Genomic DNA, 14,646 nt, shown 5'->3' on the forward strand with positions numbered 1-14,646 from the left:
TTAACAGTATACCATAACTATTCAATTTATATCAATTAAATATAATTAACAGATTATAAACTGGATGGTAATTGTGTTTTGAAACACCTTCTATAACTCCCCAAGTACCTATTGTAAACATTAAAAATGACATTCTGTTGCTCTCAACTAATTATAAATTAATTTTATTTTGTAATGTCATAATAAAGAATAGTAGCTTTGTTTTCACCTATGGAAAAATATGCAAATTGATATCAGATTATCACATTCAAAAGGTTGGAGAATTTTCAGACTAATAAATTAATGTGTATTTGACACAAATGAAGTCCTAGAATAGATATTAGATGATAACTCTTCAGCTGTTGGAGAGAAACCAGAAAAATACTCATAAAACATCACAACACAAGGATCAGATTCAGATTTTTAAAAATCTTTTATTCAAAATAGTGGTAATGGTCAGGTTGAGAGAGAACTGCTGAAATCTCTGTCCCCTTTCCAATTGTCCATAATCAGTAAGTTTTTGAACGTGTGCGGGTTTTTTTAACATGAAAGCGTGGATGATTTGAATAACCAGCAGTAATTTTTCCATGGGTTTAAACAAAGAGAGATGATGGGTTATTTCAACACTCACTCCAAAATCTAATGCTACGCACGCAGTTACATAATGAAACACACAAACACACTCAAAAAAAAGTACAGTTGAAGGGAAAGGTGCACTTTTACATACTATTAATAAAAATAGTTTGTATTTCATGTGATTGTCTTGTTTTGGAGAAGTTATGTTGCCGGTCTGAATAGAAAGTCTTCTTCACTCTTGAAATGTGCTTCAGGTGAATTCAACATCCAAAGAAATATGCTGAAGTTATTTGCAGGATTTTCAGTAGGTCATAGAGTCAGCTTCTGATAGTTTTGTTACTCGGAGGTTAGTTTGCAGTTTTGGTGGACCCAAAATTGTAAAAGGCTTGGAGAGTTTATGATGTTATCACTAATAGATGTTTCTCAGGCACAGCTGATATTGCATTTTTCATTTATCTCTCTTACTGCAGACCACATTTAAAGATTAAAAGGGACAAAGATAACTGCCCCACCGCTTGACTGTACAATTGTGGTTCCTTTACTAAATATGGCGGTGGTCTTAGATTGATGCAACACATCCTGCTTCATTGTTTCTGGATTACTGTTTCATTGATTTGATTTATCCAAAATTACAGAGTTATGGCAATTATTTTCTTTCTTTACAAAAGATCCATTCAATTCAGGCATGTTTTTGGTGGTCTTTTGGAAGTGTGTCATTAATATATTATAATCTGGAATGTACCTTTTTGTCCTGGTTAAACAGGGATTCCTTGGCTACAAAGACTAGGTCTTCTGGCCTTTACTATCCATTTTTTGCAGCACATTGCCCATTTAAAAAAATAAGCCTATTCAATAGATCCCACATTTAATAAAGTTTGTGGGCTGGATTCCCCGCTGTCGGGATTCTCTGTTGCGCCGGCAGCCCGGGCTGCCCAATGGGAAACCAGACCGACTGGCGAGACGGAGAATCCCGGGGTGCACTGCACCAGAAATCTAATGCGCCAGGATGGAGAATCCCACCCCATTTTTTAAAAAGCTATGTGTATGACGTGCCTTTACTAGGCATGACAGTTAAAGATAAGCAAATGGTACAATCTCTTTTGATTTTAATTGTAATATTGAAATAGCAGATTTTTGAAATGACCTGGAAAATCATTGTAATCAAATGCTACATTATATTTAGTTAAGAGCTATAAAGTATGATATTGCTGCATAAAACGTACATGGATCCATCAAGCATTAACTTATCTCAGATTGACTGGTTTTAATCAATCTCAACATCATCGATTCATTTCATATGGAAACTGATCTATAGTTTAATACATTTGTGCTAAAACTCAAGCAAAGGCACCTATGCTTAATTTTACTTATAAATGTCATATCGAACAATCACAGATGCACACGTACAGAGATCAAATTGACATGCAAAATACCATCATTAAAAATGTTCCTACAGAAATGTACAATACATCAAAATCTGTTAGTCTTATGAAATACACATATAGGCAAAACATCAATGCTAAAAGTGAGAATATTTTTCCTGCTGTTTTATCTTAGAATCCCTACAGTGCAAAAGGAGGCCATTCAGCCCAGAGTCGTCCAAAAGAGCACCCTAACCTAGGCTCAGCCCCCCACTGTATACTTGTAACCCCACCTAACCTTTGAATTCAAAGGGGCAATTTAGCATGGCCAAACCAGCTGACCTATACATCTTTGGACTGTGGGAAGAAAACAGAGCACCCGAAGGAAACCCATGCAGACATGGAGAAAGTACAAACTCCACACAGGTGATCCCATTGATTGATCTCTTTTACTAATAATGGCCAGGTTTAATGGATTCATTTTCACATGCATGTTCAGAGAAAAGATTATATTTAAAAATAAGAATTGTCCGGTATTAAGTCTTTAATTTACAGCAGCACACTCCATGAGTATCACTCACATTAAGATAGTTCCGATGTGTTCCAACAGAAAAGCAACAGTAAAGCCAATTTTCAGTCCTCAGAAGGTGCAAGATTATCTTCACTGAATAATTTCCAACCTTTTGGACTTTGCACACAAGTCTAGCAAAATCCCAGCCCTTTGCTTAGAAGTGTCCAGGGAATAATTTAGACTTAACTGCTAAGAATTTTTTAAATTTCAAAGAAATAACACTGTAATCCATCACATGCATTTGCAGGGCACCTTCAATGCCAAGACCTGCACAACCTTCTCGATCCCGCTTGCAGTGTACCTGTACTTTGGCAATGGTGCCGTGCCCTCAGATCAGCATTTACAGAGTAACAAACCAATTAATTCCATGAACGAAAACATGCTCATTGCCTTTCATAGCTTTCACCTTGCAGTAAGTTTTAGATTCTATAACATCCAATTAGGATCTTTCAATAATGACAACTTGAATTTACCATCAATACTCCAGTAACTGTCAACATTTGGCAAAAAAACCCTCAGGTTTTCATATACCTTTGGTGCGATCTGACGGAAAGGTTTCATTCCAGGTGTGTTTTGCTGGGAGTTTCTCCTGGCTCTGTCGGCGAGTCCCCCACCACTTTCTAACCACACCTTGTCACTTTTTGGGGCCTTGGGGAGTTTCTCTTCGAGCTAGCCCACACTTATTTCCATCACTGGGGAGCTGAACTTGCTAGCCAGACCGGCTCCTCGTTATTTTGAAAGGGTGCCCCGATCTCTAAATAGGCTTGACCCACAGGTAATGTCACCTTCCCCTGCCCCCCACACACACACATAACCATATGCCACCCCCCCCCCCACCACCCCACCCCCCATCCCCAAATAATGACAGCCCTCTGTAGCACCTCTTTGCAGGCCTTCCGCCGTCCTTTTCGGCCCACCCCATTCCAGGACCCATCACCCCCCATACCCGCTGGGCACCACCACACACTTCATAACCTACTTCCACCCTTCTTTCATGGGCATGGCAAAGCCTGCAAGGCAGCCATGCAGCTGTGCATGCCACTAACTGCTGACTGTGAACATAGTGCCATGGGTCCTATGGGTGCCTCCCCAGGCCACCTTCATAGGTACCATCTGACCCCAGCAGGCCCATCAACAGGATGGGTGTGCTCCAGCGCAATCAGTACTATCTGCTTGGCTGGGATGAGGGTGTGTGGGGAGTGGAGTGCCTAAATTCAGTTCCTGCTTGTCAGGCTCTCCAGTGTCCATCCTGGCTCTGTCATAGCACACACCGACATGCATTGGATTTGCACTAGTTCCATGTGGTGCCAGTGCTTGCCCATTAGGATGCCCTGAATCGCTCCGGGACCGGCACTGCTATCGTAAACATAGAACACTCACGATTCAGTCCCATCATCAGCACTTAATCTCACAAATAGAGAATCCTTCCCATTGTGCGATTCTCCCAAAAAATGACAAAATGTCAATTTGGGCGGGAAGCACGGGTGATTTTCACGATGTAGGTTAGAGTGATGCAGATCGCAATTCACCCACAAAAGAAATGATTCCCCACATGAATCACGCTAATCAGACTCCCCAGACACCTGATTAATCACTGCTAACAAGGGGGAGCTATATTTAAAAGGTCCCTCAGCACTCATTCTGAGTCAAATCAGGAGGATGGCAGCTCGGAGACCGATTCCTCGCTTCATGGATACAGATCTGGTCAGGCTTCTAGCGGCCGTGGAGGAGAGGTGGGGCACTCTGTATCCCTGAGGGGGTAGGAAACCCCAGAGCAATGTGACTAATCCTGCCTGGGAAGCAGCAGCAGCTGCAGCTAGTGCAGCATCATGACAAGGAGGACCAGCACCTAATGTCAGAAGAAGATGACTGGCCTCCTAAGAGCTGCACCTACCACCTCTCTCCTCCTGACATCAGTCCCACCTGCCACCCCTGTATTCTACCCCTAATCCACTCTCAAACTAGCTTTTTGCAATTCGTGCACAAGGACACTCAGGTCCCTCTGCAAAGCAGCATGCTGCAATATTTTACCATTTAAATAATAGTCCATTTTACTGTTATTCTACTCAAAATGGATGACCTCACATTTACCAACATTGTACTCAATCTGCCAGAACCTTGCCCACTCACTTAAACTATCTATATCCGCCTGCTTAATTTGTGTCCTCTGCACACGTTACTCTACCTCTCATCTTAGTGTCATCTGCGAACTTTGACACATTACAATTGGTCCCCAACTCCAGATCATCTATGTAAATTGTAATAATTTTGGCCTCACAGGAGAAGATAGCCCATAATAAGAGGGAGAGGGTTAAATGGGTGGGAGGTCCCCGAGTTTCAAATCTTTACTCCCTATGAGGAAAGTGCCCTGGAAATCAGGAGGGGTGTCCGAGAAGTGAGCAGTGACCGACAGGGAAGTTGGCCTGCACCAGAGAAGTGAGGATCCACTCACCTTCATTCAGATGATCTGCCCAAGTGAGTTGTTGGTTTTCAAGACCCTATCCCTCCCCCTTCACTGAACCCATGTCCCTTGTCTTGCAAGATCACCATGTGATGAGGCTGGGCCATCCAGAGTCACTCCTCACCTGCCACCCAAGAGACCACCTCGGAGGAGAGCTCCAAGAACACCAACAATGCGTCAATGCATCACAGCTATCACCCGCACCATCCACCATGACAGAGACACACACTTCAGTGTGCGGGTTTGGCAGACATGTTTCCGGGCCATTAATCTGGTGAGCACCACACAGCTACTGATGCACATCAGTTGGGTCCAGGAACTTCGAAGGGAACTGGCAGTCAGAGATCTGCTGGATCTCTGGACTCAGCTGGCCCCAAGCCAGATGCTGAGACTCTGGACAAGGTTTTACCTGAGCTGCTAGAGATGCTAAGCTAGCGCAGTGAGATCTGAAAGGGGACATCAATGACATTCTTGCAACTCCAAGGCACATTGGAGTCCCAAAGGCTTCAGGCCCAGGAGATGGTGCCAGCTTTGTGTGGCACTAAGGCCAACTGCAAGGGTGGCGACTGCAGTGTAAAACCTGGAGCATGACGTCCGTGCCATGAATGGTGGAATCCAAGGCATGGTTCAGTCTCTGCCAACCATGGCTGAGGGCCTCAACATCATGTCCATTTGTTGAAGGACATGTTCCTGGCACAGGTGGACATTGCTGAGGCAATCCAGAGCTTGGGCCAGTCACAAGAAGAACATTGCTGAGGGCTTCGACATCATGGTGCGGACATTGGGGAGCCTCTGGGACTGGCAGCGTCAGTTAACCCAGAGGATTTTGGAGCTCACTCTAGCTACCCTTCCGTCCCATGGAGTAACGCAGGGGCCCATGAGCATCCCAAGGGAGGAGGAAGTACTGGATCTCATCCAGTGGTCTTCCACCAAGGAGACTCAGACAGTTTCCAGCTCTTCTGATTCCCCCCCTCTCCTGACAACGTGCTAACTCTGGAGCAGCGGCCAGAACAGAGTGGCACAGCGATGCCTGAGACACCATTAAGATGGCCAGGGCCCTCTGGCTCCAGGCCCTCCAGCGGACAACTGTCAAGGGCATCAATCGGACCTCAAAGGTAGAGATCTCAGGATTACTACCGGTGCCACGTGCTAGTCAGAGTAGAAATGACAGGATATATAGGATGAATACGTGGCTGAAGAGATGGTGTCAGGGGAGGGTTTCAGATTCCTGGGGCATTGGGACTGGTTCTGGGGGAGGTGGGACCTGTACAAACTGGACAGGTTACACCTGGGCAGGACTGGAACTGATGTCCTAGGGGGGCTAGTTGCTGGAGCGGTTGGGGAGGGTTTAAACTAAAATGCCAGGGGGGTGGGAGCCTACACAAGGAGCCAGTGAAAGAGGGAGTAAGGACAAAAGCAAAAGGTAGAAAAGCGATAGGTGGAGAAACCAAGGACAAAATTCAAACAGGGCAGTAGAGAAAAATATTGGGAGCAAGACAAGCATTGCGAAAAAGACAAACTTAAAGGCTCTGTGCCTTAATGCACGGAGTATTTGCAATAAAGTGGATGAGCTAATCGCACCGATAGATATAATTGGGATTACGGAGACATGGGATTACGGAGACAGGGTGAACAGGGAGGGGAACTGAATGTCCCAGGGTTCTCAGTATTTAGGAAGGACAGGCATAAAAGAAAAGCTGGTGGTGTAGCACTGCTGGTTAAAGAGGAAATTAACACAATAGTGAGAAAGGATATTAGCTCTGACAATGTGGAATCTGTATGGGTAGAGTTGAGAAATACCAAGGGACAAAAAATATTAGGGGGTGTCATATATAGACCAGCAAACTGCACTGGTGTGGTTGGGAATGGCATTAAACAAGAAATAAATGATGCTGGGTGATTTTAATCTTCACATAGATTGGGCAAATCTAATTAGCCATAATGCCGTAGAGGAGGAATTCCTGGAGTGTATACGGGATGGTTTTCTTGACCAATATGTGGAGGAACCAACTAGAGAGCAGTCCATCTTAGACTGGGTACTGTGTAATGAGAAGGGAATTATTGCCAATCTGGCTGTACGAGAGCCCTTGGGGATGAGCGACCATAACATGATAGAATTTTTTATCAAGATGGAGAGTGAAGTAGTTGATTCGGGGACTAGGGTGCCGAATCTTAATAAAGGGAACTATGAGGATATAAGGCGCGAGTTGGTCTTGATAGATTGGGGAAAGTTACTTAAAGGGATGACAGTGGATAGACTATGGCAAACATTCAAGGAACGCATGGAGGAACTACAGCAACTGTTCATTCCTGTCTGGCACAAAAGCAAAGGGGGTAAGAGGGCCACTCCATGGCTTACAAAGGAAATTAGAAATAGTATCCGATCCAAGGAAGAAGCATACAGATTGGCCAAGAAAAATAATAGGTCTGAGGATTGGGAACAGTTTACAATTCAGCAAAGAAGGATGAAGGGATTGATTAAGAAGGGGAAAGTACAGTACGAAAGGAAGCTTGCAGGGAACATAAAGACTGACACTAAGAGTTTCTCTAGATATGTGAAGAGAAAGAGATTGGTAAAGAGAAATGTAGGTCCACTGCAGACAGAAACAAGGAAATGCATAACAAGGAACAAAGAAACAGCTGAGCAATTAAATACATACTCTGGTTCTGTCTTCACAAATGAGGTCACAAATCAGATTCCAGAAATGTTGGAGAATGAAAGGTTTAGTGAGAGGGAAGAACTGAGGGAGATCAACATTAGTAGAGAAATGGTGCTGGGAAAACTGATGGGATTGAAGGCGGATAAATCCCCAGGGCCTGAGAATCTGCATCCCAGAGTCGTTAAGGAGGTGGCTCTGGAAATAGTGGATGCATTGGTGGTCATCTTCCGGGATTCTATAGACTCTGGAACTGTCCCTGCAGATTGGAGGGTAGCTCACGTCACTCCGATATTCAAAAAGGGAGGTAGAGAGAAAGCAGGGAATTATAAACCAGTAAGCCTAAAATCGTGGGGAAAATGCTTGAATCCATCATCAAGGACTTTATAGCAGAACATTTAGAAAGCAGTGGCAGGATCAGTCAGAGTCAGCATGGATTTATGAAGGGAAAATCATGCTTAACAAATCTGTTGGAATTCTTTGAAGATGTAACCAGTATAGTTGACAAGGGGGAGCCAGTCGATGTGGTATATTTGGACTTTCAGAAGGCGTTTGACAAAGTCCTGCATAAGAGATTATTGTGGAAAATGAAAGCGAATGGAATTGGGGGAAATGTATTGAGATGGATAGAAAACTGGTTGGCAAAGAGGAAACAAAGAGTAGGGATTAATGGGTCCTTTTCAAATTGGTAGGCTGTAACCAGTGGGGTACTGCAGATATCGGTGCTGGGACCCCAGCTATTCACAATTTCTATTAATTATTTGGATGAGGGAACAAAATGTAACATCTCAAAGTTTGCAGATGATACCAAATTAGGTGGGAGGGTGAATTGTGACGAGGATGCAAGGATCGTACAACAAGATCTGGACCGGTTGGGTGAGTGGGCAAACCAATGGCAGATGCAGTATAATTTGGATAAGTGTGAGGTTATTCATTTTGGAAGCAAAAACAGGAAGGCAGATTACTACCTGAATGGTTGTAAATTGGGATAGGGGAGTATGCAGCGGGACCTGGATGTCACCATTGGCTGAAGGTAAGCATGCAGGTGCAGCAGGCGGTAAAGAAGGCTAATGGTATGTTGGCCTTCATTGCAACAGGTTTCAAGTATAGAAGCAGGGATGTGTTGCTGCATTTGTACAGTGCCTTGGTGAGGCCACACTTGGAGTATCATGTGCAGTTTTGGTCGCCTCTCTGAGGAAGGATGTTCTTGCTCTCGAGGGAGTGCAGCGAAGGTTTACCAGACTGATTCCAGGGATGACGGGACTGTCATATGAGGAGAGATTGACTAGGTTGGGATTGTTCTCGCTGGAGTTCAGAAGAATGAGGGGGGATCTCATAGAGACCTATAAAATTCTAACAGGACTAGACAGGGTAGATGCAGGGAAGATGTTACCAATGATAGGTGTGTCCAGAACCAGGGGTCACAGCCTGAGGATTGAGGGTAAACCATTTTGGACAGAGATAAGGAGACACTACTTCACACAAAGAGTGGTGAGCCTGTGGAATTCATTACCACAGGAAGTAGTTGATGCTAAAACTTTGAATATATTCAAGAGGCGGCTGGATAAAGCACTTGGGGAGAATGGGATCAAAGGCTATGGGGAGAAAGCAGGATTAGGCTATTGAGTTGGATGATCAGCCATAATCGTGATGAATGACGGAGCAGGCTCGAAGGGCCAAAAGGCCTCCTCCTGCTCCTATCTTCAATGTATCTATGTATCAAAGGCCACAGGGCATAGAAGGCAGCAGGCTGCCTCAACCTCTGCTGTGCATCTAGGGAGATACCTAGACGTATTACAAGGCCACAAAAGATTAAAAAGTAATAGGAGCACAGCAGGAGAAAAGTGAGGTTAGTAATCATAGTTAGGGAATGTATGATTGTCACATGGTATGTTCACCATTAAAATATATCACAACTGAATCATGCAATGCCTCTGTCACTTACCCCTTTCTAACAGGGTGAACTTTCTCCCCATCTGGACTCAGATCCTCCTGCAGGTCACCCAAGAGACCAATGAGAGTCCATGAAACCTACAGTGACGGATATCCTAGGATGCAAGCCCCATGACTCACTGGACACAGATGTAAATAAGTACAACAATCAGAAGGAAAACTAGGGAAACTAATAGGGCTAAAGGCCAATAGGGACCTAATGGTTTGCATCCCAGGATATTAAATGAAGAAGGATCTACAGAAATAGTGGATGCACTGGTTGTAATCTTCCAAGAATCCTTCAATTCCAGAAAAGTCCCAGAAATTTGAAAAACTGTTAATGTGACATGTTAATTCAAAACAGGAGGGTGACAAAAATAAGTAACTATCGGCTAGTTAGCTTAACTTCTGACATTGGGAAAATGTGAGAGTCCATTATAAAGGATGTAACAGCAAAGCATTTAGAAATGCATAATAAAATCAAGCAGAGTCAGCATGGTTTCATGAAGGGAAACTCGGGCCTGACAAATTTATTAGAATTCTGTGAGGTGGCAATGAGGAGAACAGGTGAAGGGAAACTAGTAGATGTAATATACTTGGATTTCAAAAAAGTGTTCGATAAGATACCACACAAAAGGCTACTTAATAAGATAGGAGACCTTGGTGTTGGGGTAGTACATTAGCATGGATAGAGGATTGGCTACCTAATAGAAGACAAAGAGTTGGAATCAAAGGAGCATTATCAGGATGGCAATCTGTAACTAGTGGAGTGCTGCAGTGATCTGTGCTGGGGCCACAATTATTTACAATATATATTAATAATTCGGACAAGGGAAGTGAATACACTATTGTGGATGATACAAAAATAGGTCATATAGGTCAAAATAGGCGGGAAGGCAAGTGGTGAGAATGACGCAAAGAGTCGACAGTGGGATATAGACAGGTTAGGTGAGAAGGCAAAAACTTAGCAGATTGAATATAATGGTCGGAAGAATAAAAGAGCTGAATATTATTTAAATGGAGAAAGTCTGCAGAAAACTGCAGAACAGAGGGATGTGGGTGTCATGCATAAATCACAAAAGCTAGCATGCAAATTTAGCAGGTAATTGGGAAGGCAAATGGAATGTTGCCCTTTATTTCAAAGGGAATGGGGTGTAAAAATAGCAAGGCACTAGTTAGATCACACCAGGGATACTGTGAACAGTTTTGGCCCCCTTATCTAAAGTAAGATAAACTGGCATTGGAGGCAGTCCAGAGAAGGTTGACTAGGGTTGTGACCAGATATGGAGGGATTTTCTTATGAGGAGAGGTTAAGTAGGTTGGGCCTGTACTCAAAGGTGTTTAGAAGAATGAGGGACGACCTTATTGATTCATAGGATTCTCAGGAGGCTTGACAGGCAGATGCTGAGAAAATGTTTCCTCTTGTGGGAGCGTCTAAGAGCAGAGGGCATTACCTCAGAGTAAGGGGTCGCCCATTTAAGAACAAGATGAGGAGGAATTTCTTCTCTCAGGGTAGTGAATCTCTGGAATTCTGTACCAGAGAGAGCTGTGGAGGTTGGTTTGTTCAGTAGGTTAAAGGCCGAGATAAACAGATATTTAATCAGTAAGAGAATCAAGGGTAATGGGGACCTACGTCAGATCAGCCATGATCACATTAAATGGCGGAGAAAATGGGCTCAATAGCCGACTTCTGCTCCCATGTCTTATGGTCCCTTAGAAATTGACCACAAAAAACTCCGCAATTTACAGTTAATTGTGTAACCAATGACATCTTCTGAATTTATTTGACAGCTTTTAAATCCACAACATTCCAGCAGTTTTGGAGTTATTTAGTGGAGTGAACTTCAAGCTAAACCGATGGCCTGGATCTATTAAAGGGGTAAATGATGACATATCACAAAACTTAAGTATAAAATATAGTCTAGTATTAGTAATGCAATCCCTCGAGATTTCAGTTTTAGAATTAACCATGGCCGCAATTCACTGGAACAATTTCCAAGTCTGGTTTCGGGCACATTTGGTGGGGTGTTTCTTGACGGCTGCTGTGCAAAGATTGACACCACTGTTCAATGACATTTGGCCATTTTATTGGGCTTCAGGGAATTTCTCCCCATTGAGGCCACACTTAGGAGGTTTTTCTACACTGGACAGCTGTGCTAACCAGCAGGACCAACTCATCCCAGATCTGGGCACCATTTTGAAAGGCTGCCCAAGGTGACTACACTCCTTCACCCCCACTACCTTTCTTCGGCCCCTCAAATTGTCCCCACACTTCCCCATTCCTGGGCTTGGCTGCCCAGGCATCAACCCTTGACAGTACCAACCTGGTTGCTGGCACCTGGAAGTGTCGAGTTGGCACTGAAAGGGTGCCCAGGAGACATCTATGGTGCCAGTCTGGCACTGCCATGGTGCCAGTCTGGCACTGCCAAGGTGCCGTTGCCCAGACGGCACTGCCAGGGTGCGTGGCTAGCAGTGCGAAGGTACAACTCTGCCCGGTCCCTGACCTAATGGCCTGCAAGACCCTAAGGTACCATTAGGTTGACGGTTGTGGAAACAAGTGCTAAACTGCGCTAGGTTGGGGTTTCGCAGGCGCTGACTCCTGGGCGCCAGGTGAATACAGCGTCCGGATATTTAAATGAGCCAAATGGCTCAGTTAAATATCATTACCTGGATGCGCGCAATGAGGGTGTGATCCAGATCACGTCAGGCGCCACCAGTTGGGTGACACACATGAGGTTTCACGCATGCACAGAGTCCGATTTTGGGCTCTCTCATGATTCACGTTCCGTGCATGGAGCCAGGCACAACGTGGTGGGGAAGTCGGGCCCCAAATATTGCATTTCAATGGTTTTGTAAATCAATCTTTAAGACATATTTTATCACAAAACTAACATAAGACCACCGACCGAGTTGATGGAACAGGTGAAAAAGACAATCATTCTTTCCTCTGACTATATTTCATTTCTCAGTTGGCCATCCTAGATTGTGCAACCTTGCTATCTTCCTGTATGTATACACATTGTCATATATTGTGGTTTGCGATGATTTCCTGCAATGAATTACTGTTAATACCATATTTCTATAGTTTGAAATCCAAACTATTATTATATTCTTCTTCTGCCTGCTAACATTTCTTTGTACAAAGTCCAGTTCCAGGTTTTGGGAATCTAGAATAATTCATTCAGATCAACAAAGGTGGGCTTTGCTATCTGCAGCTTAAGTACAGATGCAACCATTTTTTTGACAAGACATACATAACAGCCAGCAGCAAAACTATAGCATTCACTGTTGTCTTTAAAAAAAAACAGATGTGCACAAAGACTGAGCGCACTTTGGAGCATAACCCTCCTCTATTCCAACATGATTTTGAACTTGGCACCTTCAGGGGATTTGTGGCATCCAGAACAGTACAGGCTGGTTGGCCAATCAGATTGAATAATTTGCACAACCCGCAATACAGGAACCAAAATACATATTATTCACATTTTAATGATTGAACTTAACACATTTAATGATTGTGCTCAACACAAAATAAGGTGTGGGACATAAACAAGGGCTGAATTAATAAACTAAATTATCATAAATAAATGCGTAGAAAACTTTTAAAGTTCATCCAATTGTAAAAGGTTATTCCGAGGGAATAAGGCTCCACACGTTTAAAATTATTTTTTCAGCGCCAGAGATGTTGTTCAACAGTTATTATGGCTTAGTATGCTGCTACAAACTCCGTTTCTTCCGATCTGACAAGATTGTTTAAGGTGAAAATAATGCATAAAGTGTTGAAGTTCACAGAAAATTGTTGATTCTATAGTGACTGCATTTGTCAAGACTGTCAAGCACAATCTATGGAGCAACGCGATATTACTGACACAAACATCCAGATTTCCACATTAAACTGTGCATGCGTGGATTCCAGAAGTTAGTCAGTTTTGCATCGTAATAATAACTAGTGCTATAAGTTTCACTGTCATTGCAACCGAAATTTCCAGACTATTAGTTTTATAGTAATCCGAGCGAATGTATAGGAATTTGAAGAAGGAACATTGATGAAGGTGCTCATGGGTCTGGAGATGGCTTCTGTACAGAATCCAGGATGAGGGGAGTTAGTGGCCCAGTGGTGCTGTCACTGAACAAGGAATCAAAGAGACCCAGGGCAATGTTCTGGGGACCCGTCCTTGAATCCCACCATGGCAGATAGTGAAATTTGGAGTTTTTTAAAAATCTGGAATTAAAAGTCTAATGAGGACTGTCGTGGAAATCATAATAAAGACAAATTCCTCGAGGTTCGATTTAAGGAAATTTATTCACACAAATATACTTGTGGAGAGAGAGTGTTTCAGCTGCAAAAGCTAGTGCACTGCACTCTGAGTTATGCAGTCAAAAACCATTATATTTATAGGTTGAAATAAACAACTTTGAAGAGATAAAGCTTGGGAACATACGCAAGAGGAAATATGAATGTTTTGCCCTTGATTTAAAAACAATTCGAGTACGCATTTTGTTGTCCTTCGGAAGAACAACTTATTATCATAATAATGCAGAGTACAAAATGCTAAGTAGTATTTAGTTTACATTACTTGACCTACTTATTTTCACTCAAAAGCAGTGTTAAAATATAGTTAATATTCCCAGCATGCTTCTAAATTGGTAACTCATTAACTTTCCTTCCACAAGGACCAATGTCAATTGTCATAAAAATCCATCTGGTTGACTAATTTCCTTTAGGGAAGAAAATTTGCCATCTTTCGCTGTTCTGGCCTACATGAGATCCCAGATTCAGAAATGTGAACTCTTAAACTGAGAGAACAACTGATTTGTAAACCATAACCTCCGTAGATTTATCAAAGGCACAAGTACCTCATGGCCTAAAAATGCCGAGGCACAATTAATGTGGTATTGAACCTCATCGAACTTCATTGAGATATATCAATATTTACATTCTTTGATGGACATTTTCTAGAATCATCCCATTGATGTTTATTGATAGGTGAGAAGCCAGAATACCCTATTGTAGGTTGATGCAACATTATTTTTGGAAACATTGAGAGGTTATTGGCTTTAAAAACAAATCTTCACAGAACCTTTTGATGATCGTTCATACAATTAGCA

The sequence above is a fragment of the Scyliorhinus torazame genome, chromosome 4 (genome assembly GCF_047496885.1).
Source record: "Scyliorhinus torazame isolate Kashiwa2021f chromosome 4, sScyTor2.1, whole genome shotgun sequence".
Lineage (NCBI taxonomy): Eukaryota > Metazoa > Chordata > Chondrichthyes > Carcharhiniformes > Scyliorhinidae > Scyliorhinus > Scyliorhinus torazame.